The sequence below is a fragment of the Rhinolophus hipposideros genome (assembly GCF_964194185.1).
Source record: "Rhinolophus hipposideros genome assembly, chromosome: 6".
NCBI lineage: Eukaryota > Metazoa > Chordata > Mammalia > Chiroptera > Rhinolophidae > Rhinolophus > Rhinolophus hipposideros.
Genome location: NC_138052.1, coordinates 16,526,307 through 16,552,018, shown reverse-complemented (window position 1 = coordinate 16,552,018; position 25,712 = coordinate 16,526,307).

The following is a 25,712-nucleotide window of genomic DNA, read 5'->3' as shown; positions in this document are numbered from 1 at the left end:
TTGCTTTATGCAAATGTAATGTATTATGGGATTTCAATTGAAATACATTGTAATTGTATTATGCTAGTTACAATTGTAAAAAATGACATCTTTTGTGACTCGGTGTTAGTAACACCTATAGTAAAATCTAAAAACTATACATGTACCTAGAGAAATGTTTCCATTTCAACATTTTAGGTAAATTTTCTTTTATTGAATAGGTAATTCGTTTTCATGGCTCAATAAAATCAAAACAATCCAAAAAGGTATGCACTAAAACATTTACTCTCACTCTTTTCTCTATTCACTCCATCCATCTTGTTCTCCATAGGTAAACATTTATATTAACTTCCTGTTTACCATCCTAGTGTTTATTTTTGCAAATAAAAGCAAATATGAATATTTATTCTTGTTTCCCTGCTTTTTCTCATATAAAAAGTCGCATAGTGAAGACATCATTAAATAATTTGCCTTCTTTACTTACTATATAACTTATAGATCTTTGTTTTACATAGAGAGTCTCTGCCTTCTTTTTTTTCCCCCAGCTGTGGAGTACTCCCTTGTGTCACTTTACCATGGTCTGTTCAACTGATCTTTTGTTGCCGGACTCTGCTTGTTTCCAATATTTTGCTTTTGTGTTTTAAAGTTTTCCTCTGTAGGTTTTGTATATTTCCTGTTAAACAGTTGGGTTTTGTTTATATTTTGTTCTTTTTCTTGCTCTGAGTAAAATTTTAAAGTGCAATATCTGTCACATTTTTCTAATATCTGTTTGTTACACATGTATGTTATCTGGTTCAACTTGGTTGCGTTTTCTAGTATTTTTTAAAAAATTGATATGCAATTGACAAATACCATTATATCAGTTTAAGATGAACAGCACAGTGATTCGATATTTGTATATATTGCAAAACAATCACCACAGTAAGTCTAGTAAACATCTCTCACCGTACATAGTCACAAAAATTGTTTTACTTGTGATGAGAACTTTTAAGATCCACTCTCTTAGCAACTTTTAAATGTGTAAGACAGTATAAACTATTGTCACCATGCTGTATATTATATTCCCATGACTTATTTTATAACTGGAAGTTTATACCTTTTGACCACCTTCACCCATTTCTTCCATTCCCCACCCCCTGCTTCTAGCAACCAATCTGTTGTCTTATTTATGAGCTCAGTTGTTTTTTTTTGTTGTTGTTTTATTTTTAAATTCCACATATAAGTGAGATCATATGGTATTTGTCTTTCTCTGTCTCACTTATGTATTTTACTTAGCATAATGCCTTCAATGTTGATCCGTGTTAATGCAAATGGCAAGATTTCTTTTTTTATGGCTGAATAATATTCCACTGTGTATGTGCGTGTGCACGTGTGTGTGTATATACACACACACACACACATATATATATATAATATACACATTTTATATATAGTTACTTTATTTATCTATTCACCCATCGATGGACAATTAGGTTGCTTCCATATCTTGGCTATTATAAATAATGCTGCAATGAATATGGGAGTGCAGGTATTGTTTCAGGTTAGTGTTTTCATTTCCTTCAGGTAAATACTCAGAAGTGGGTTGCTGGATCGCATGGCAGTTCTTGAGGACCTCCGTAATTTCTTGAGGAGCCTCCATACTGTTTTCCATAGTGGCTGCACCAATTTACATTCTAACCAACAGTGTACAAGCATTCCCTTTTCTCCATATTCTCTCTGAGACTTATTTGTCATCTCTTTGATCATAGCAATTCTAACAGGTATGACGTAATACCTCATTGGGGTTTTGATTTGCATTTCTCTAATGATTAGTGAGGTTGAGCATTTTTTCTGTTGGCCATCTGTATGTCTTTCTTGGAAAAATGTCTATTTGTGTTCTCTGTACATTTTTAAATTGGATTGTTTGTTTTTGTCATTTAGTTGTATGAATTCTACATATATTTTGGATATTAACCCCTTATGAGATAATTGATTTGCAAATATTTTCTCCCATTTTGTAGGTTGCCTTTTCATTTTGTTGATGGCTTTCTTTGCTATGCAGATACTTTCTATTTCGATGTAGTCCCACTTGTTTATTTTTGCTTTTGTTGTCTTTGATTTTGGTGTCAGATCCAAAAATATCATTGCCAAGACCAATGGCAAAGAATTTGCCAGCTACATTTTTCCAGAAGTTTTATGACTTCAGGTCTTACATTCAAGTGTTTATCATTTTGGGCTAATTTTTGTGTATGGTATAAAATAGTGGTCCAGTTTTCCCAGCACTATTGATTGAAGAAACTGTCCTTTCCTCATTGCATATTCTTGGCTTCCTTGTTGAAAATTAATTGACCATATATGTTTGGGTTTATTTCTGGGTCTCTATTCTGTTCCATTGATCTAGGTATCTGTTTTTATGCCAATACACACTGTTTTGATTACTATAGCTTTGTAACATAGTTTGAAACAGGGAGTGTAATGCCTCCAGCTTTGTTCTTCTTTCTCAAGATTGTGTTGACTATTCAGGGTCTTTTGTGGTTCCATACAAATTTTAGCATTGTTTGCTCTATTTTCTAATATTCTTAATATGCTTTTAGAAGTTGAATATATATGATATTAGACTAGTGAACATTTGTATTTATATAAAGGCCTCTCAGAATTTGGCATTTTATACTAGAATTATTTTTAATTAAAAGTAAGACTCCTAACAATGCATATACTGTATGATGTAATGCTCATACATAATCATAAGTACTTGTGTTTGCATGTATCCTTACTTGGTAATTACATAGAATTCCAAGGTATTAGGGATTAGAAAATCCCTAATTTTTAAAATCTCTTGTGAAAAAAGTAATGATTTTAGTTGGTGTTTGTCCAAAATAACACTAATTGGGAGAATGACTTAAATTTATATATTATAAACTTTGGTATAACAATACATGACATTTTCTTTATGTAAGTAAGGGAATATTTAGTGATCATGGTAAGAGGAAGACTTATACTTTGTTCACAGAAGGTATAAAGACAATATAAAAAGTTCTAATATCAGATCAGGATTCAATAAAGTAAACATTTAATCAAATATGTAAAAACACATAAATGCTAATATTACTCGAAACTGAATAATAGAAAGCACAGTTGGTTTGCTTATCTAGATCTTGTGTTTATGAATCTTCAGCTATAACCATGCATTTAATCATTGCACATGGCCCAGAGATGCTAAATAAAATTCTTGTACGTGACTTTCTACATATCTCTTAAAGTGGTGTGACAAAACTGATTTCTACCCTACTCTACCAGCTGAATATTGCCACTAAGAAAATACTAGTGGTCAAAGCTAATCTCTTGTAAGAACTACCACCTGCTAGAATGTGAACATCTTCTAATTGAAAATTAAATGGAAACAATGAGACTAAATTGAACATCAGATAAGTACTTAAAAAAACCACACAGAATATAGGATGATGACTGACTTTAAAATTCATTCATTCAACAATATTATTGAAGACTATGGATTGGGTCTAACACAAAGAGTGCTGGGGATACATCAGAATACAAATTAAGGGGAGTGATATCAGCACTATGCTGAATAAGACATCCCTCACATACATCCCCCCCGCCCCCCCAATAACAATAATTTGGCACTCATCCACAGACAAAAATGCCTTTCTGGGAGCTTTGGGATCTAGGTAAGAGATTGTGAAACCTCAATGTAGGCCAAGCTCAAGGAGAGCCATATTGATAAGAGAGGCTTACAACTGGGTGCTGGTTTGTTAACTACGCTACAAACACAGACGTAACTCCATACCCGAGGACAAGGTTACAGCTCTGCTTGACTTGATGCTGTCACAGCATCATATACCAAGAGACCTGGGAGGAGTCACGCCCATCTGTGCATTGGATAATACACATACAGACCTCAGTTTTAGCTGTGGACACTAAAGTGGCCCATGATCCCACTGTAGCCCCTCTCGGTTGTGGTCTGGGATTCCCTGGAGGTAAACCTGCCAAACTCAGATTGTATAGCTGAAAAGTGCCCTGTAACTGGGCTCTAGCCTATCCCTGATGCAGTCTATAGTCAGCTGACACAGAGAACCAACAGAAGACACTCCCATCTGCACCCCTGGGGACCATGAAAGGCTTCTATACTCAGCTCCAGCTTCCTCACAATCACAGTCTGCCAGTAGCCTGGAGGGTCCAGGGTCTCAGTGAGAGACATATCCATCTGCAATGCTGAAGATTCTGAAAAGACCCTATACTAAGCTCCAGCACCCCTCCCTCCAACCTCAGTCTGTGAACAGTACTGCTGGCCCAGGGATCCAGCAGGAGACTCTACTGTCTGTACCCCCAGAGATCCGATAGGGCCTTCTGCTTGGCTCCAACCCCATCACAACCACAATCTTCCATCAAACCTGCCCACCTAGCCGCCCAGTGAGAGACAATCCTGTTGTCTGTGCTCCTGGGGCTCCTAAAAGGGCCCCATACTTGATCCAATCCCTCCCAGCTGCAGTACAAAGCAGTACTGCTGGCCCAGGGACCCAGTGGGAGACACTCCCATCTGTGCCCCTGGAGGTCACGAGAAGGCCCTATATTTGGTTCCAGCCCCTCCTAGCTGCAATCTGTGAGCTGTTCAGCTGGCAAAGGGACGAGGCAGAAGACATGTCTGCACCTCAGTAGATCCTGAAAGGGGCCTACACTGGGCTTCAGCCCCTCTAGCCATTGTCAGGGACCCGTCCAGCCCACCCAGGAACCTGTTGGAGACACGTCCATTCACACCTTCAGAGTCAGGTCTGTAGAACTCAGTCATGACGATGGAAACTGAGACAGCCCAGGGACTTGGTTCCAGCCATTTCTAGCCATGGTGCAGGGTCAGTCCTGCCCACTCAGGGACCCATCTAGTGACCAGGCAGCAGCTTTACCAGGAATGGTTCTGATGGGAGCCACACCCACCATACACTTGGTAATAGGTTTGCTGACTGAGGACCCTGAAGCAAACACTAGTCCCAGTGTCACCCTACTGAACAAGGTACCGAAAGCAGTCCCAGTCACCCAGGGACAAGATAGGATCTATATCTGTTTGAGTTTCTGGTAAAGCTGGCCAATTGCAGATCCCACTGCAGACCAAGCCACAGCCTCATAACTGGCTCCAAGCCAGCGTGACTGCAATCCCAGAGGTAATATTATCTGCCCAGGGGACAGAAAAGAGGTGAGACCAGTTTAGATAAAGATACCACAAAAAAGAAAACTACAGGCCAATATCCCTGATGAATATAGATGAAAAAGTCTCAGCAAAACTCTAGCAAACCCAATTTAACATCACATTAAAAGGATCATGCACAATGATCAACTGGAATTTGTCCTTGGGATGCAAGGATGGTTTAACATATGCAAACCAATAAATGTGATACAGCACATTAATAGAATAAAGAGTAAAACTTTTAGTATCCTCTCAATAGATGTAGAAAAGGCATTTGACAAATACAGGCAACATAATAAAGGCTTATACAACAGGGCCATAGCTGACATCATACTGAAGTCCTACCAGAGCACTTATGCAAGAAGATGAAATAAAAAGCATCCAAATTGGAAGAGAAGAAGTAAAATTGTCTGTGTTTGCAGATGACATGATCTTATATACAGGTAATATTAAAGATTTCACCAAAATATTGATAGAATAAATGAATTGAGTAAAGGTACAGGATACAAAATCAACATACAAAATTAGTTGCATTTCTGTACATTAACAATGAACTATCTGATAGAGAAATAAAGAAAACAATTCTATTTACAATAGCTTCAAAAACAATACTTAGGAATAAATTTAACCAAGGAGGTGAGAGATCTGTACATTGAAACTGTAAGACATTGACGAAAGAAATTAAAGAGGACACAAATAATCAGAAAGATATCCCATGCTCATTGTTTGGAAGAATTAATATTGTTAAATATCCAAATATACCATTCAAAAGCAATCTACAGATTCAATGCAATCTCTATAAAAAATTACAATGGAATTTTTCACACACAGAAAAAAAATCCTAAAATGCATATGGAACTACAAAAGATTCCAAATAGCCACAGCAATCTTGAGAAAGAAGAACAAAGTTGGAGGCATCAAACTTCCTGATTTCAAACTATCCTGCAAAGTATCAAAACAGTGATATAGTACTATAGTATCAAAACCGTGTGGTACTGGCACAAAAATAGACACATAGATCAATGAAATAGAATACAGAGCCCAGAAATACACCCATGTATATGGTAAAAAAAATTTACATTTTTTGATCCCCACAATCATGTAGGCCAAGCTTCGCACTTAATGTTACAAATTTTCCAACATGTAAGTATAGATTTAATCATCAAATTCCAACCACAGACATCAGCTTCGGAGAACATGCTGACTAAGTATTCAAAATAACCATATAATAAAACTACCAGAAACGCTGTACAAAATGTAGTTTTAAAATCTTCTCAAAAGTGATAGAGAGTTGATAAGCATGTAAATAATTTTCAGGCCAAAATGTAAATGAGAGAAAAATTCCAAGGGCAGCATAGAGAAATAGAGAGTTGAAAAATATGAGAAAGCAATTCAGAGACACAGAAAATAGAATGAGAAGTTCTAACATACGTGCAATTAGACTCTAAGAAATAGAGGAGATGGAGAGTGGGACAGAGGCATTGTTATGAGAGATATTTATTTGAGAATAGTCCCAGTGCCACCCTACTGAACAAGGTGCCGAAAGCAGTCCCAGTCACCCAGGGACAAGATAGGATCTATGCTTGGCTTGGCCAACTGATGAAAGTTACAAATCCATAGATTCAAGAAGCGCAAGGAAGATTACAAAAAAAAGAAAGAAAAAAGAAATCCACATTTACAGAAAACTAATGGCAAAGAGAATATCTTAAAAGCAAGCCAAGAGAAAAGACAGATCACCACCAAAGGAGTCACTATTACACTGACACCCGACTTCTCAACAGAAAACATGGAAGCCAGAAAACCCCATCCTCAGTGTGGTTAGAAAACAACTGCCAGCTTAGAATTCTGTGTCCAGTGAAAATATCTTTCAAGGATGAGGGCAAAATCAAGAAATATTGTTTTCTGGCATTCATTATAGATATAGTGAAGATTGTAAGGAAGTCTCAATGAAGTGTTCAGAGATTCAGGCCAAATATCTCAGGTTTCATATTGTGGGTTGGGAGATCCATATATGGATTTTAATATGGCCTGTGTGATTCTCAACAGTCTTTGCTTTTGAAGTTTGTTACTACTCACCAGGGAAAACCATTGTCTCCCTACCTGGCAATTCCTTGACCTGATAGTTACCATGTGATACTTCCCTGTGTTATTCAGAAATAGCACTGTAAACTTGATGCAGTAAGATGGAGAGATATCATTCTCTGGAAGAAATCTGCCCCCCTTTTTGTCCTCCAACAATAAAGCTGTATGTCACAGAGATTGCTGGTTTAGACCCTGGAAAACATATATGAATCTTATGTTTTAGTTCTCCTGAATGAGTAGTGTGATTCCCTCCTTTCAAGAGTCAGTTATAAGTATGCTTTACTGTGGATCTTGAGAAGTTGCTAATCCAGGCTCTATTTTAAGAGAACTACACAGAACATCTTGCCATATTTGGAATATTTTGCTAGATCATCTTCCTTCTTAATTTAATTTAATGGACCTAAAAGAATCCATTGTTTCTTTTGTAGATTTTAATTGTATGCCTAGAAAGGTCAGTCAAGGAACTGGGAGTATTGTAGAAACCTTGTGTTGTGTGTGTTTGCTTCATTTCTTCCTGTGTGAAGCTTTTGAGTAAATAATAAAGTTTTCTTCAAAGCCTGGAGAGTGAGGTCTTATTTTCTACAATAATTCATCAAAATTACTCCTGAGCAGAGCAGTTTAATAAGCCTATGAAGTAGTGGCGAGGACACTAAGGTCTTCTTCAAGGGATAAAACATAATCTATAAAAAGCCTTCAAAGGAAGGTGAGTTTTGTAGCTGGAAAAACTCTCATTTTTCTAAGCACCTTAACAAAGTTGCTGAGGTGAATTGCTCTGGGGTGAGGAATTTGAAGTTGGGGTAAGTGTGTATAAGAATCTGGGAATGAAGAGAGAAAAATAAGTGAGGAGTAAGACATAGACTGATAAACAAATATAAGAACAAAACATCTTGGGAGAGCATATCAGTTATCCTAGAGAGAGTGTTCTTGACTTTTGTCAATTGGGAGAAGCCTATAGATTTCTTTAAATGCATAAAATACAATATACGAGTATAAGATTATAAAAGAAACCGATTAAATTGAAATGTAATAATCAAAATATAAAAAACAAGTTGGAGCTATAGCAACATGTGTACTTTGCTATTAATACTTCACATAAAAAGATCTAGCAGTGGGTCTAATAACCACCTTAGATTTTGAAGTAGTGGTGAGCATAGACGAGGTATTTCCAGATACAGCAACTATCCTGTGATATGAAAATCCCGCTGATCTTTGTTAGTGAGAAAGTCACAGGTACTGCTAGCACTGTTGCTTATATTCATAATAGAAGAAGATGCTTAACTTTAGTATTTTTGTCCAACCAAGTTCGCAGATTCTAGATTAAGAAGTCTGCCCTAGGGTGTAATGTAAATGTCCTCCTTCCCCAGGTAATCTCTAGTAAAGATTACACTGGAAAGCTATGTTCTATGTGAGTGGATTCTCTTAGGAGAGAGACATCAAGGAGAAGCAGGATGGTGGCTCGGTCCCCAGCCAAACTATAATTCCAAGGCTTTTATCAAGGGCTCCTTTACCCTTGGTTCTGCCCTGTTAGGGGTGGAGATACGACCTCTCCTGTCATCTTGTACACACAATGCATGTGACTAGTAAGAACATACCATGAATAACCACTTATAAGAGAAATATGCTTAAAAACCAGGCAATAAGTAGATTAAATATTCCCCTAAGGTAAATTAAGAGCATTCTTAGGAAGGTTGAAAGGGTTTTGTGATGCCTCATATCAGTGCAGCACTTTTAACTTCTGAAAGCACTTTTTCCATCTATTCTCTAACTTGTTTTTTACAACCACCTTGGGATTGATGGTGCAGCTATTATTCTTCTGTTTCTTTTTCTAAAAATATATATTTAAAACACAAATTTGCCAGAATCAGAGGAAAAATTCAAGATGGAATAACCAATGATATATCTCGTTCATTCTCAGAGGGAAAATTTAAATGAATGAAATACTTAACATATAAATAATCTCCCTTTGCCTCTAAAGCACAGGAAAGCCAGTACTAAGTGCTTGTTAAAGAACACATTTTTTAAGTCAAAATTTTCCATAAAGGAATCTGCTTATAAAAAATTCAAACCATGTAGTGGTGTTGAAGAGAATACTTTAAAGGTTTTCACCCACCTAACAAAAAGAAAATCAGGAAAGCTGTACCAGACTGAGTCCACTTCAAAGACAGAAATAATAATAGTAATTTGAGTAGAGATGATTTAACATAAAGGATTGTTAATTAGGTACAAAGTTGATAACTAGGTAACTGAGAAGGTAAATAGAGGATAAGGCAGGAATCTGAAAACTACCTGTGGGCCAAATCTGGCTTGCTGCTTGTTTGGTAAATAAAGTTTTATTGGAGCATAGCCATCCTCTTTACTACATATTGTTTATTGCTGCTTTGTTCTATAATGACAGAGTTAGTCTTAACAGAGACCATATGGTGTGCAAGGTCTAAAATAATTATCGACCTGCCTTTTCCCACAAAGGTTTGCGGACTCCTGCTCAGCATCAAGGTTATCAAAGAGGTAGCAATTGTAGAAAGAAGCTCCTACCTCTAGAACTGGGGGAACAAAGAAAAGGAGTCCGGATGATTAACACTAGAAGGTTCGAGGAGCCAAAGACCTCTGAGGAGGGCGTTTCAGTGCGGCTGCTTCTGGTATGTCAGGGAGGGGACGCCATGAGGCTGGTTCTACCAAGTAAACCAGGTCCACGTGAAGCGAAGAAATGAAGCTCACAGGGGTTAAGAGATTCCCCTTAAAACCACACAGTTTTAAGAGCAGAACTGGAAGTTCCTCCAGGAAATGGGATTTCAGAATTGGCTTAAAGGTGGAAAGGAGAGACAGCCTGGCAGGCCCAGGTGGCTGGGAAGGAAATCCTCACTTAAAAACAGCTCAAAGGGGAAAATGTAGTGTAGGAATAAAGCTTGCAAGAGAGAATGATCCCCACACCCAGGTCACATCTCAAATATATTAAATCAGAACCTCTGAGTGTGGCCTTCAGGTATCAGTATTTTTGAAAGTTGTCCAAGTGATTCCAATATGGGGCCAAGTTTAAGACCAAGTGCTTGAAACCGAGACATGCATGCACTCACATTCAGAACCCACCCCATTCTGGAATCTTCTCACTTTGGAAGGAGCGCATTTTTTTTTGGCAGATGGGGCTGTTTCCACATTGGCTGAGGAGGTGGCACTGAGCAGCAGAAAAGCAGCAACTCCTTGTCTCTCAGCAAACAGACTCAGGCAAGCCCATTACTGCTGCTGTGGACACAGGGTCGCACAGCTGGTCCCGGACTACTTGCTAAGAGCGGCTTGGCTCCGTTTCCTGTGTTCCTCATTCACTTCATAAAGCACCTTTCATAGACAGTGAGGTCACTTTCAGAGCAGCAGCTCTTGTGTAATGAAGGTAAAACAAACCCTCAGTGAGGGAGGAGGCTGGGGCAGGAAGGTCACAACCCCAGGTAGCTCTGACATGGGGTCTCCTGTGGGATGTGCCTGGGCCTTGGCTGGGCTTACTGATGCTTTTCCTTTGGGAGGAGGCACCGAAAGAGAGACTGAAAAAGCAAGCCCGATTCTTCTTTAAAAATTCTTTCCATAGCAAAAGAAGTGCGTGTTCATTAAAAAAAGGAAAATACTGAAAAGCACAAAGTAGAAAATTATCACTGGCATTTTACTAACAGGATATAACTACAGGTAGAATTGTGGGGTAATCATTGAGGACGTGTAATGCAGAGATACAATAAGATATCAATAGCAGATAACATTTCTATCCTCTTGGAGCTTGTAATTCACCTATGATATGGAAAACGCTGTCCATCAATTTAGAGAATACCTATGGAGAAAAAAACATGGTCCTTATCCCTCAGGTACTTACTGTCTACTGACGAGTTATGGCAAGCACAGAAATAGTCATAACACTAGTAGATGATATGAGAGCTAGAGACCAAGAATTGTGGGAGAGTATAGCATTATCTCCTTCCAGATGGAGTTTCCATGTCCATATATAATTTCAACTCTTGGTCCAGTGGTGAGTCTTCACTCAAACTAATTTATACCCCTTGGTCATAGCTGATTGGTCTAGGGAAGGATCCTGACAAAGCTTGAATAATCTGCTTCCTTCTCAGGAATATTTCAAACCAAAATGGAGAATTTCTGTTTCTGTCTGAGAGTGTGCATTTTAAGAGGAAAAGGTCCAAGGAGCCGTAGGCAGCATGTTTCTTGCCATGTGGAGAAAAAATGGGCCATAGTGAGAGAGAACGGAGCCTGAATAAAGAGAGATTCAGGAGGTGAAGTCTGGTGGCCATTCATTCCATGGTTTCAGTTATTCTTGCAGTCCAACTGTAATTTTTCCCTTTTCTTATATTGTTTGTTCAAGCCTTCCTTGTATTTCAACAGCCAACATATTCACCACTGGTATTTATTAGTTAGGGTTGGGTTCGTGTCACTTGCAACTAAAAGAATCCTTTCTAAAACTGAAGGCTTTGCAGAGAAGGTGAAATTGGAGCTGTGTTAAAGAATGAATAGGACTTAAGTGTTTTGAGTTTTGGCTTTCACTCTGAGCCTGAGCTACCAAAGAAAATGAGTCAAATCACACTTCTTTGGTACTTAAAAAAAATTGAAATAACCTTTCCCTTAATAATAATAAAGGTATGAAAATTTCAAATAATACAGAAAAAAATTAATGTTTCTCTCTTATCTCCACATAATCCCACTCTCCAGAAATAACCATGGTTAACAATTTAGGAGGATCATCCAATATACAGTATTTTGTAATCTGCTATTTTCTCACTGCCGGCATTTTTTAAAACGTTTTTATTTTTAAAAAACTTTTTATTTGGAAATAATTTCAAATGTACAAAAATTTGAAAAATTAAAACAGTACCATGAAAAGAAAACCCACCTAGATTTACCTTGTCCTATTAACTTTATCGTTTGCTCTCTCTTTCTGAATTATTTGCAGGTAAGTTATCATGGCCCTTTACCTTTAAATTCTTTAGGGTACATATCCTAAGAACAGGGATATTCTCTTACATCACTACAGCATAGTGGTAAATTTAGACTAATACAGTATTATTTTATATTAGTTTCAATGTTATTTTATATTAGTTTCAGATGTACAGCACAGTGGTTAGTTAGACATTTATATAATTTAAACAGTGATTCCCCCCGATTAGTCTAGTACCCACCTGGCACTAGACATGGTTGTTAAAATAATTATCTTTTTGAATAATCAAATATGATCAAGTCCCTCCAAGATTTACAAATTCCTGATAGTTCTCTTAATTTCCACAGAACAAAGTATAAATTATTTAGAATTCAAAGTTCCGCATAACTTAGTCTAAACCTATCTTTCTAGTCACATGTCCAGTCTTTCCCATTTAGATGCTTGGGGGCCACTGATATTGCACAGCTTCATGGGACACCATTCATATGGTATTTTTTGTATAAATGGCATCCCATGGATTGCAATATCACTGGAGTTTTGGAATGAAATAGCCTGGTTGTTATTATTATTATTATTATTATTATTATTATTATTAATTTTAGCATTTGTGGATTGCTCTCTGTTCTCTTTTAAAAAAGGAGTTTCACACCTTTGTATTCTTTTTTTATTCTTTCTAGAATACCCTTCCTTATCTTCACCATTGGAAAAATTCGCTTCATACTCCAAGACCCAGCTCAGATGACTCCTAGCCATCTTAGGTTTTTCTAACAGACCCTTCACCCTACAAAGAGGAATAACTCATTTCATCCTCACATTTTATTATTGGTACTGGTTTATATGTCTGTCTCTCCTGTTAGGCAGTCAGATTTCATTCAGGGAGAAGCTTACGTGTTCATATGCTCCCATCTATTAGACTGAGTAAGTCTTTGCTAATTTGAGCTGGAAGTATTTTAGATGGATGGGGGTGTAATTGATTGTTGTGAGTTTCGTGATTTTGGAGAAGTTGTATGCTACCTTGTAGACAATGTAGAGACATTAGGATTGGGGCTGGGTGGGTGGTAGGTGATAAAATGGACTGGGCCATGCTTAAGAAAATGAGGCAACATCAAACAAAAGAACAATCTAGATATGTGTGGAGGTGGGAAGGGCAGCTGAGTTGCCTACCCAACCCACAGTGCCTAGATAATAATCTACCTCAAACATTTCAGAACAGTCATTACTCCTGCAGAGGAGAACAATTTGCGTGTTTTTGAATTGTTCTCTTGTTAGCTTTCATTGTTAATGTCTCATTTAATGTTCCAACGCTGATTTGTTTAAATCGCTCTGCAAGCACATTCACACATGTTTCTTAATGGAACTGGCTGGGCTAGTTCTAGGTGTAAAGGGCAGCTTCTTTATTCTGCTTCCTGCTGGGATGTGTTGGGAAATCAAGGGCAGGTATAGGTCCAGTCTCTGTTTCACTCCCTTGTACGAATCCCCTTTTCCTAACTGGACCCTACAACTCCCCTAACAGGACTTTGGCCTCTTCCAGGCTGGACATGCAGGAACTTATTTCATGACAGAATCAGTCATCTTTGCAGCTGCTTTGCTCCTCTGCCCTTTCCTTACTTGCTTTTTCATTTTTCCCTTGGTCTTGATTTTCTATTTCATTAACCTCATTGTATATATTTCTTCTGCTGAACACCGTATGAAATACATTTTGGAAAAAGGCAGACTATATATAAAACAAAGGAAAAAAATGAAACAGTAGCATGCTTTAAAAAAGCAACACACACACGTATATCTCTGAAAAAAGTATATGCAGTTTAAGAAACGAAAAAACTACATTCAAATTATGTTGATGGTAACTACTTTGAGCACCTCTTGTAATTGCAGAACTCAAATGTGATTTGTATTCATCTTTTGTTATCAATATATATTGAATATTACAATTTCAACAGTTTTTTCTTTTCTTAAAATGTGTATACATTTTCTTGGCCGAGTGTGTGTGTGTGTGTGTGTGTGTGTGTGTATCTATATATATATGCACACATATAAATTTCATAAAATTTATAATATATTATAAATTTTATGAAATGTACATGGTTATAAAGAAGAAAGTGAAAACTATTCATTTAGAGAATACCAGTATTAACATTTTAGTACATATCCTTACATATTTTTATGTAAAATTTATATAATGCATTTATATATTATAGTCATATATGTATCTATATTATTTATTATATAGCTATATATACATCTATACCTATAGACATTGATATAGAGATAAAAGTATGCACACACAAATTGATCAAATTTATGTTTTAGTGACAATAAAACAATTGTAAATACTGTTTCCATAACCTGCTTTTTAATTTAATAATTTATCTCTCTGTGTCAGTACATATCTATCTAGTTTCCAGATAAATGTAGTGGAATAAAGTTGGAGCATAGACTTTATTTCCTTCTATGTCTAATAAAATAAAAGCAACAAAACAAAATAAAACAAATACAAAAATATAACCCAAGAACAACCAAATAAAGAAATACAACTCCATCTTAACCTTCTAAAATTATGGTCAAGAAGATAAATGCTTCTCTTTCCAACCCCTAGAAGTATGATATTAAAAAAGAAGATTAATCAACAAAGTCCTGAGAATTTTTTGTAAATAGCCTGTAGTTGGAAAATTAAAAGAATGAGAGTTGAACAGGAATCTCAGAATCTTTTCTATATGGGGAAATAAAAACAGCTGCTGGGAAAAGATGGGTGAAAAGAGGAAGTAAACAACTGGAACTGTCAGTCTCATGTGACAAATAGTCTCCAGGGAGAAACACTGAATAAGAGTATAATCCAAAGCTGAAGTGTAGAACTAGTATTGCCCATTTTATTAAGTGGAACGAACCCCTTAGTTGGATATTTAACTGAGTCTCACATGAGAGAGGTCAGAGCCAAGTTTTCCAACAAAAATTGCACAAAGCCCAAGCTGATGTCTTCTTTTAGCTTCAAGTGGAGCAAATGTCATAGTCAACATTTCAATTGAAGTTTGGAGCAATGGCAACAGATTTCAAGTGGGGAGGGCGGTCAATGAGAATTCATACACCTTCCATCATAGGACAGAGCTTCTCTGTTAAGCATAAGCAAGATAAAAAGAAACTGTATGGCTCTTAGGTCAATGTACTATACCAGCCAAAAACAATAGTAATAGAAAAATCAAAATAAGTAAAAGGAACATAGAATGCAGGTGACAGCTGAAGAATTCATTCTGGGGAAAAATAACTTAAGAAACAGAAGAAAATTTTCTGTAAATATTTCATTTTATACAACAATTTAACAAGAATCTGAATTTGATTTTTAGAAGAACTAGATATTAGATGATAAAACATCTAAATGAGATGAAAATGGATGTTGCAAAGCTAAGGAATGAAAATGAAGAATAAAGCACTTTTACCAAAAAAGTAATAAATAAATTAGAAACAGAAAGGAATAATCATGGACTGAAATGTAATCATTGAAATTCAGGAAAAACTAGTTATGATTTTAATAGATTTAAATGATTTAGAAAGAGACGAAAAGAATTAGAGAAAGAGAAGACAACAGCTATGAAAGAGAAATAATATCAATCAAACATTGATAAACATGAAATAGAGAACCTAATGAATGGAATAGAAGAATTATTAGAAATGGAAGAAAATGGAAGAAAAATTTACCTGAAAGGAATACCTGAGTTTGATGTAAAGTTTGATGTAAAAGACAAGAAAAACATTGGTTGGATAATAGACCCTGAGATGTATACTTTTAAATTTATTGGAGAAGGAAAAATATAGCATTCTATATGTCATTTTGCAGAATAGGGAAGCCTTTTGAACAAGGATCAGGTTATCTTTATACCTCCCACAGCAATATTCAATGGAGCAATGTCTACAATCATATGAGGGAAAGTATGACACAAAAATACATATCAGCAATTAACAAACATTAAAGAATCAGGGAATATGTATATACAAGCCATTCTGGAAGCAAATAAATCAAATACTTTGTGATAGAATCCAGTAGACCAAGAGATGAATGGAGGGAGACAAAACTAATGGAACAATACATGCAAGAACACAGTGAAAAACAACCTACAAAGTTTTGAGAAAGTGTGACCCGAAGATTTTATAGCCAATTTGATTTTATAGTAGAAAGGTGAGAACTCTCCTCCACTCCCTCCATGCTCTGCAACACACACACACACACACACACACACGCACGCAGGCACGCAGACGTGAGAGTTGGCTTTGGATCTTAGGCCTAGAAGTCTTGCAAAATAGAGCTGAAGTCCACCAGGGACGGGCAGGAGCGCTGGGGACCTTCTTCTTCAGACCCCCGCTGCCTCCATGAAACCTCTTATTCTAGCCTCAGTATCTCTACCACTTTGATTTCTATCTTTTTTTTTCTCTGCCAATAGAAAGAACATTACTACTTAGTAAAGGGCTTTTGCATTTATGTTCACAAGTGATGTTAGTAATGTTGCTTTCTCATAATGTCCTTGCTATGTTTTCTAGCCAAGGTTATGTTTGCCTCATAATATGAATTAGTGTATTATTTTTATTTGATAATCCCTCCATAGTTTAGGTAAGACTGGAATTAATTTTCTTTAGATTTATAATGTAATATGTATTTTTAGTTGTGAATTGCTATATTAATAGCCTAGTAGTAAGAAAGCATAGTCTGATGATAACAGTTATTTGAAATTTGCTGAGATTTATTTTAGGTACAAAGCCAATTCTTACAAAAGCTTAATGTATGCTTCATATGGTCTTTTTGATTATTTGTCCAAAGTTACATAGTATATGGCTATTGGGGTCAAGATTGTTTATTATGTTGTTCAAATCTTCTATATCCTTATTTTTTTTTCTACTTCAAACTATGCATTTCTGAGATAGGTATGTTAAAAACTCCCATTATGATACTGAGATATGTATCTATATCTCTTAGAAGTCTGTCAAATTTTTTTTGAGGCTTACATTTTTTGAGGCTATGTTATTAGATGCATATTATGTCAGTTAGATCAATCTTGTTTCAAACGCTATGTAAGTTAAACTTTATTTTCAGAAAGACTTTATGCTTTAAATGGATTTTTTCTGGTATTAATATAACTTAAAAGCTTTATTTTGGTTAATATTTACCTGGTATAGCTTTTCCATTCTATTATATTCATTTTTTTTTCAATCTTTCTGTATCCTTATTGGTTTTATGTATATAATCTTATAAACAGCATATCATTAGAGTTTTTAAAAAATTCTGAAAGTCTTTGTGTATTCATTAGCAGTCAATCTATTTATATATTGTTATGACTTTTCTATTTAGATTTATTTCCACCTTCTTATATTGTGTTCTATTTGTTGTGCCTATTCCATTGTGATTTTTCTCTCTTCTCTTCTTTAGGAAAGATTGAATACTTTTTCTTATTCTATTTTTTCCTTCTATGGTTTCAGTAGTTATACATTATTATTTCTATGCTTTTAGTAATTAGCCTAGAAATTGTAATATTAATTCTTATGATTACATTTTAAAGTTAACCAATATGTTTGCTCAAATCTCAGTTAATGAACTTCAATTCCTGTCATGCCTGTCTTTCCTCAGATGCTGTTTCGTCATGTATTTTCATTGTAATCTTGTTTTACTTTCTCTCCATAAGACATTATTATTGTTTGATATTTATTTATTTGATTTTTATAACAGATAAAAGTCCTATGGTTCAAAAAATCAAAACAATATAAAAGGAGAAGTTAAATAAAAAGTTCTTTGTCTTATCACTGATTACAACCTATCTCCTCACACTTGTCCCAGTACAGAAGATTTTTGTAATCTCTGCTATTTCTCAATATTCAGACAAACAGCTATGAATAGAAATTCTCATTTTTTTCCCCTTCATACAACAGCCAGCATACTACACACACTGTTCTTTGTACTTTGATTTTTAACAATTTAACAGTCTATCTTAGAAATCTTTCATATCAATACATAGAGATTTTCATTATTCATTTTTATATGGCTGCACAGTATCCCACTGTATAGATGTACACTAATTTATTTAATGAGGTCTTCATTGTTGGAAACTTGGGTTGTCTCCAGTCCTTTCCTAACACAAAAAATGATGCAATGAATACTCTGTATTGTAGTGAACACTATCATTTTATATGATGGCAGTTAAATCTGTAGGACAAATTCCCGGAATTGTGATTGCCAGGTCACAGGACAAATGCATTTTTAATTGAACAGATTGTTCTAAATTGTCCTCGTAGATTTGGTTTGGCGCTATTTTGGTTAAGATTTTTATATCTGTGTTCACGAGTGAGATTGACCTACAATTTTGCTTTTTTGTCATGTTCTTGTCAGGTTTGGCTATTGGGATTACATTTGCCTCAAAAAAATGTATTTGGGATGTTCCTTTGTTTTCTTTACTTTAGTAGAGTTTGTGTAAGATTGGCTTTATTTATTTATTTTTATTAAATATTTGATAGAATTTGTTTGGGAGCCCTGGAGTTTTCCTTGTGGGAAGGTTTTTAATGACAGATTCAAAGCTTTAATTGAATTATGTAGTCTGCCAGTACCAGACGAAAGAATTACCTTTGACCTCATTCTAGAAAGACGTTTTCACAGGTAAAAACGTTCAGGCTGACAGGTATTTCTGTCAGCACAGAAAATTAATTAAATATAGTGGCAAGAGTGTAGTCTCAAACAAGGCTAACTTGATTTGAATTCTGACTCTGACACTTACTGTGTGAACATGGAGAAATTATTTATGCTTTCTCCTTCAAGTTTCTTTTGTGCAAAATGAGAATGATAGTGCCTCCCTCACTGTGATTTCAAAGATTAAATAGGTTAAAGCAAGTAAAGCCCTTAGAACATTTCTAGGTACCTTATACATACCATATAAGTATAAATTTCTATTATTGAAGATACCACTATTTTCTGGATTATGTTGAGAAGAGACTGGTACTTTAATTTTTGTTCCTTTGAAATTAATTTGTCTTCTTTTCCTGGCTACTTTTACGATCTGCATTTTGTTTTGGAGTATTTTTCAGTTTGTATCTCAGAATGCATTTCTTTTTTTTTTTTAATTAAAGTTTATTGGGGTGACAATTGTTAGTAAAGTTACATAGATTTCAGGTGAACAATTCTGTATTACATCATCTATAAATCCCATTGTGTGTTCACCACCCAGAATCAGTTCTCCTTCTATCACCATATATTTGATCCCCTTTACCTTCATCTACCAGCCCCCTCCCCCCTTACACTCTGGTAACCACTAAACTATTAAATGCATTTTTTAAAATCTATTCTCTTTCTTCCTTTGACATCTGTAGTAAGAATAATTTATCACTTTTATGAAATATTTAGGTCTTATTTCTTCAAAGATTGCTTCTGCCTCATTCTCCTTCTTTTTCTCCTTTCTCTTTCTGGAATTCTAACTATACGTATGTTGTACCTTCCTACTCCATCCTTCATGCTTTTTAACTTATTTTTTTCCTCCATCTCTTTTTCAGTGCTTACTTTGGATTATCCCTTTAGTGTTCACTTCCAGTTCACTATGTCTCTTTTCAGCTGTGACTAATTTGTTTTGTAGGTAGTCATCGAAGTTTTAATTTCAATTAATTTTCTTTCTAGAAGTTCTGTTTGGTTCTTCTTGAAATCTATATATTTCCATTTTCTTGTTCATTTTCAAATGTCCCTTCTATTTATTTAAGCATATTAAACTTAATTTTAAATCCTGTGTCTGATAATTCTAATATCTGAATTATTTCATGTTGTTTCAACCCTCTCTTGCTTTGGCTTACTCTCAAACATGGCATCTTGTTTTCTTGTGTGTTTTTTGACATGCAATTCTAGGCTTCTCATTTTTATTGCATCTTGATCTTTAGGAATTCTCAGGGGCCTGGGGTGAAGGCGTATTTGCTTCTGTTCTGTGCCCTAAGGCAATAGCACAGTCTGGGAAAATTTAAAATTATGTTTTTGGCTCAAGGTTTCTTAAACCATCAGGAAGTACAACTTTGGGATGCCCATTTAAGTAAAATTTAAATTCAAGTAAAATGAACTATAATACTTTAAACATAACATTTAGTAAATTTCTACCTGAGTGTCCATCTGTATGATCATCCATTTCTCTGTGTTTCTCTGTGTATATATGCTTAGAGAGTTATGTGAAATGAAATCTATCAAATACTAACAAGGTTTATTCCTAGACCATGTGTTTAATAAGTTTTATTCTTTGATCTTTGTTGTATTTTGTTTTGCTTAACTTTATTTTACAATGACCACATATTTTTCCTTAAAACAATAAAATCCCTACTTTAAAAACAAAGATATGTGAATATTTTATTATAATATATTACATATCTTCCCTCAATCTGACCATAGGCATCTTGCCAGCTCTCCTTTTGTGCTTCAGCTCTGTAACTGCATTCCTACCTTGTGCTCTGGGCCTGTCTCTGTTTGTAATCTTGCATTAGAGTCCAGTGTCTGGTTTCTAATCCAGCGTCTCAGGCTTCACTACTCGCTGACAGACTTTTACCAAGCCTGGCTCCTTGGTTTTCAAACCTGGCCTTCAGGGAGAGTCCTTTTGCCAGAGCCTATCATCCAGTAGGTCACTCTTGTCAGATTCTTGGTGCCGACTGTAGTCTTGGTGCTGCACCAGGTTCCTTTGGTCAGTCCCTTCTGTTGGCGAGCTCTTCTGGCTCAGCGGATATCCTCCCAATAACTTCCACTGGACCCTGGCTTCCCTTTGGGCAAAGCTTCTTGCAGGTGCCAGGTGGTCTTTCCCTAAATCTCTCCCTTTCTTCCCCTCTCTCTTGCTCCCCATTTCACATTTCCTTACCACTCCCCTCTTTATCCTATTCTTCCCCTCTCCATTCTATTTCACCCCTTTTTCTTTGCCCTCTGCTTTCATCCACTCTCTCATTTTACCTTGTCTTCCCTTCAGCCACCTTCCTTTCCCTCCCTTTATCCTCCTTCCCTCTTTTTCTTTTCCCATTTATTCTCTTTTTCCTCCACTCATTTCTTGTCTCTAAAATGATCTGTTAGAGGATTAAATGCAATTATAAAATGTGAGTTGTTTAGCATACATAGTAACTGTTCTCTCTACGGGAGTCATTACAATTATTATGTATCTATTGAATCATTCATTCATTCATTAATTCAACCAACATTAATGAGCCTACCATGCACCAACTCCAGTTCTAGGTACTCATGGTCACAGTGAGGATTCAGACAGGATTTCCGCCTTCAGGGAGCTTACCACCAGGTAGTGAGAATAACAAGGGAATGGACAAATATTGTTCAGTGAGCTGGCCATTGGTGCCTCTGTGTACAACGTATCTATCACCTTGTGAACAGAGGCCATGGATCCTCATGCCTGTGGTGGAATTCTGGAGAACCACTCCATGGCTTGTGAACGTTTCCTGCCAAAGGATTTGTTCCCTGAGCTGGGAGGGGAATAACATCAACAGAGTGGTACAGGCAAAAAAGATGGATTCTAATGCCTTAAATAAATGAATCTTTTCATTTTGTTCAGAACTGTAAGTCAGCCTGCTCAGCCTCTAAACCTGGGTCACCCCTGAAGCAGAGTTTACAAAATCTATAGTTGAGCCATTTTTAGAAACAAGGCAGTAGATAAGAAATCAGGTGGGGCAGTGGTGCTTGCAGGAGGAAGCTTGGGTCTCTGTAAAAACTGTGATTTCTTTTTAAAAAGAAGCACCATTCATTCTGTAATTTTCCTCAGCTAGATGTGAGTCTCCAGCACCATTTCTTGTCTAGAAGATTTTGCCTTTGGAAAACAAGATGTCCTAAGACATTTAAAGGACAATTTTCCACAAGCAGGCCAACTGCTTTTAAAACTTAATTGTGTGTGAAATGTTCTATTTCCAGTTTATTGGCCATTTGGACTTTGCAGCAGGCCCCCTGCCAAGCCACTGTGCATGCTAGCTGTCCTGAAGCAGGGCGGGTCCAGCTGGGAGCGGCACTGCAACCCAGGCAGCCGGCTGCTAGGCTGGAGCCCGGAGCTTCTCAGTCTTAATGCTATTTGTGTAAGTCGGCCTTACTTCCTGTCTCCAGTCCCCTTTCCTGGGATGCCACATAGATACCAACAGCGGCCCACTGTTTCCTTCAGGCTGGGTCATCTGCCCTGGAAGTTTTGGTACTGAACCTGCCAGCAAAATCGATGTCACCTGTCCCAACCCCTTAGACTCTTGCTGTCTCTTAGTGACCTGAGGTCATCCCAGGTGTCATACTATATTACCGATTTCCTGATTGGAAAGTGAACGATGACCCCTACCAGGTGACATAGAGGTTGAGTCAGTGACGACGCACATCTTTGACAGTTCTTTAGGATTAGTCTACTGAGCAAGTTCCGGTTCCATAGCTGGTGGGCGAGGGAGACATTTAAGGGCCTGTGGGATTTGCTTTACCCTCAAGCCATACCTTTCTTTGTCTATAAAAGAGACTGGTCTTTGCTGTAAAGTATCTACAGCACAAGGTTCAGGGAAGGCAAGGACGATGCCAGGCCTGTTGGAAGAGTGAGAGCCTGACCCTTTGGTCAGCCTCATTTTCTTGGACTGTGTTAGATGGATCCCAACCAGCCAGTCTCGTTGTCTTTTGAATAACATTTTGAATTTTCTTTTTTCAGATTTCAAAAGGAATACATGCTCATTTTAGGTAATTAAAAAGTTCAGAATGTACAAAGTGAAAAGTACAAATTGTCCATGATCGTATACCTAGTTATAACCACAACTGCCATTTGCTATATGTATTTCTCATGATAGATAGATAGACAGACTGACAGACAGATAGATAAGCTGTGACATCACTACATTTAGCTGTGCTAAGACAATGGAGCTCCTTAACTCTCTAGAACAGTGGTTCTCAAGGTATCATTCGTAGACTAGCAGCCTCTAAACCCTTTGGGAACTTCTCAGAAATGCAAATTCTCAGGGCCCACCTCAAACCTCCCAGACATCAGAAACTCTGGGGGTGGCCCCGGTGATCTGTGAGCTCAGCAGCCCTCCAGGTGATTCTAATGTACACTGCAGTCTGAGAGTTACTGCTGCATAACGAATCTGATTTTCTGATCCATTGCCCCATTCTGACCCCTAGCCCAACTGCTATATGGGATTGTTAGAGTCTCAGGTTAGCTCACTGGAGTTTAAACTTAGTCCAAGCCAATAACTTATACAGTTCCTTTAGGTTTAACTTTGTCTTCTTGGGACAGTTACTCAGTCTTTCAGATTCTTTTCCTGCTCGCCTTACCCAGCTCCTCTTAAAATGGCATTTGGGAATAGGGCTTGAGCTTCCACATCCACATGGCCCGAGGGACCCCAGGCCTTGTGCTGCTGTCTCCCATGTGCTGAGAACTGGCCTGGTCTCCTTTTCGGATGTTCTGCTGGCGTTTGTCCCTGACATCTGTGACTGCTGATATGTGTCCTATTCTTTCTTGGCTTGTTCAGGGGCCAGGAACTTCCTTCTGTTATCTAGGTCTCTCCATGGCTCCTGCGGGCACCGTAGAACCCCGAGTTTCTGCTATATCTTCTATTTATTCTTGACTGGTTTTGTCCACTCATGCTGTCACCTGTTTATGTCTTCACTGGGAGTCCATTGCCTGAGGGGATGCTGGCTCTGCTTAACTGTCTCTCTGCCTTGTTAGTCAGATCCCATGGGCTTGCTTGGCACAGCCATCCCGGCCCCAAGTCCCAAGAGGAGGCTAGGATAAGTTTGCCCCTGCTCCCCTGAGCTCCTGGGACACAGCTTCTTCTCCCTGACCACCTTCCCGACTCTGTCTCCATTTCCATTCCCTCCAATCGCTTATGCAAAGCCACTGATATGTTGTTGAATGGCCCCGTTTTACCAGTTCCCAGCTTTCAAGTCCACCTCAGGTATAAAATCCTATTTAGAATGGCAAAGCTAAACAGTAATTCTCTTGGCATCTATAATATTGTGCCTCACCCTGAGGCAGATGGATGAGGAAGGTAAAATAGAAAAACAATAATGTGTTTCCAAATCTTATCCTCTTTTCATAATCAAAAATACATATAGCTTTCACATAATTTGGATTCTACTGCACATACTTTTTGATGGGTCTTCTTTTTTGCCACTTACCTATATACCACGAACAGTTTCCATGTTATTAAATACATTCCTACAACATGATTTTTAATGGCTCTGAGGCATTTAATTAAATGTGTGGCAAGAAGAAAAATAAATTGCTATTTTAAAAGCTATTGGCAGTTTGTCTTGGTTTCTTTAGGATGTGGTAGCAAAATTCATTTCAGAGAAAAACTGTTTTCTTTTTTTTAGTTGGGATAAAAGAAACACTTAATTGGGTCTTTTGACTATGCCAAGGCAAGAACTAATGCCTTCATTGGAATCTAAATTTGAGACATGGAGGAGATAAATGGCAGTGAAAAAGTTGCCTTTTGAGTTATTCAGATGGTTGAAGAATTTTGGCTTCCTTTGGGGGTCTAGAGCCAGGGGTTGCAGGTCTCGGACCCAATAAACCGAGAAGGGTGTAGATATTAGCTAGCAGGGGAAAGTGGCCCAGGACAAAGAGGTGAGATGTCAGCAAGAAGCTCCTTGCACTGAAGCACAAATGATGGATCTGTGCATATGGATGCCTGACTTTGAGACTGAAGTTTTATTTTTCTGTCTTGCATACTTTTTATGATCTCTTCGGTAAAGACTATTGCATACACTGTTACCCACCCAAGTGATGCTTGGAGAAATGAAGGAAGGGGGAATATTTTCATGTTTGCAGTAAAGTAGAGTAAGGGTGAGAATATGGACAAAAGATATTAGAAGTCAAGTGTATCATGAATCAAGAGCTGATAGCTACCACCAACTACTATACTCTCCATGAATTGTTAGAAACATTCAGGTATCCCTGTGTCATAAAGAATAGGAAGTCCAGTTATTTTACTTGAGTATTAAATAGCAGGGTAACTACACAGGGCTGGAAAGCCTGGGACACTTTAACCCTAAGTGTATCATAATTTATTTAACTATCCCGTTTCGTTTTTTTTCCCTTCTATTTTCCACTATCATTTATAACACTGCTATAAGTAGCCTTATAGATAAAGTTTGGTATATATTATTGATTGTGTCCTTTGGGCAAATTCCTAGAAGTGGAATTGCTTGGATGATGGTATGCCCATTTCAATGACTTGTGATGTAGAGCAATTTTGTTTGCAGTCTTTGAACTCTCCAGAAAAACAGTCATCAGAAGTGTCATGAATCTATCAGAATTGCTGCTTGGCATGTAGTCTGTGAGCCACATGGAGGATTCCAGTGTTTGAAGAAATGCCTATGTCCTGGGTTCAAATCCTGACACCACACATGGCCTGGGCCTCACTGGGTGAGTCAGTTATCTCTCTGAGAATTTTCTCATTTCAAAACCAAGGGTGATTCAGAGTCAACCCATCAATTTGACTTCCTGAAATTACATATACAAACTGCTTAGAATTTTGTATGTACTAGAATATCTATAGATATCAAAAACACCGAATTCTCTGCTATTTCATTTTTTGGAGTGAGAGAAAGATTTT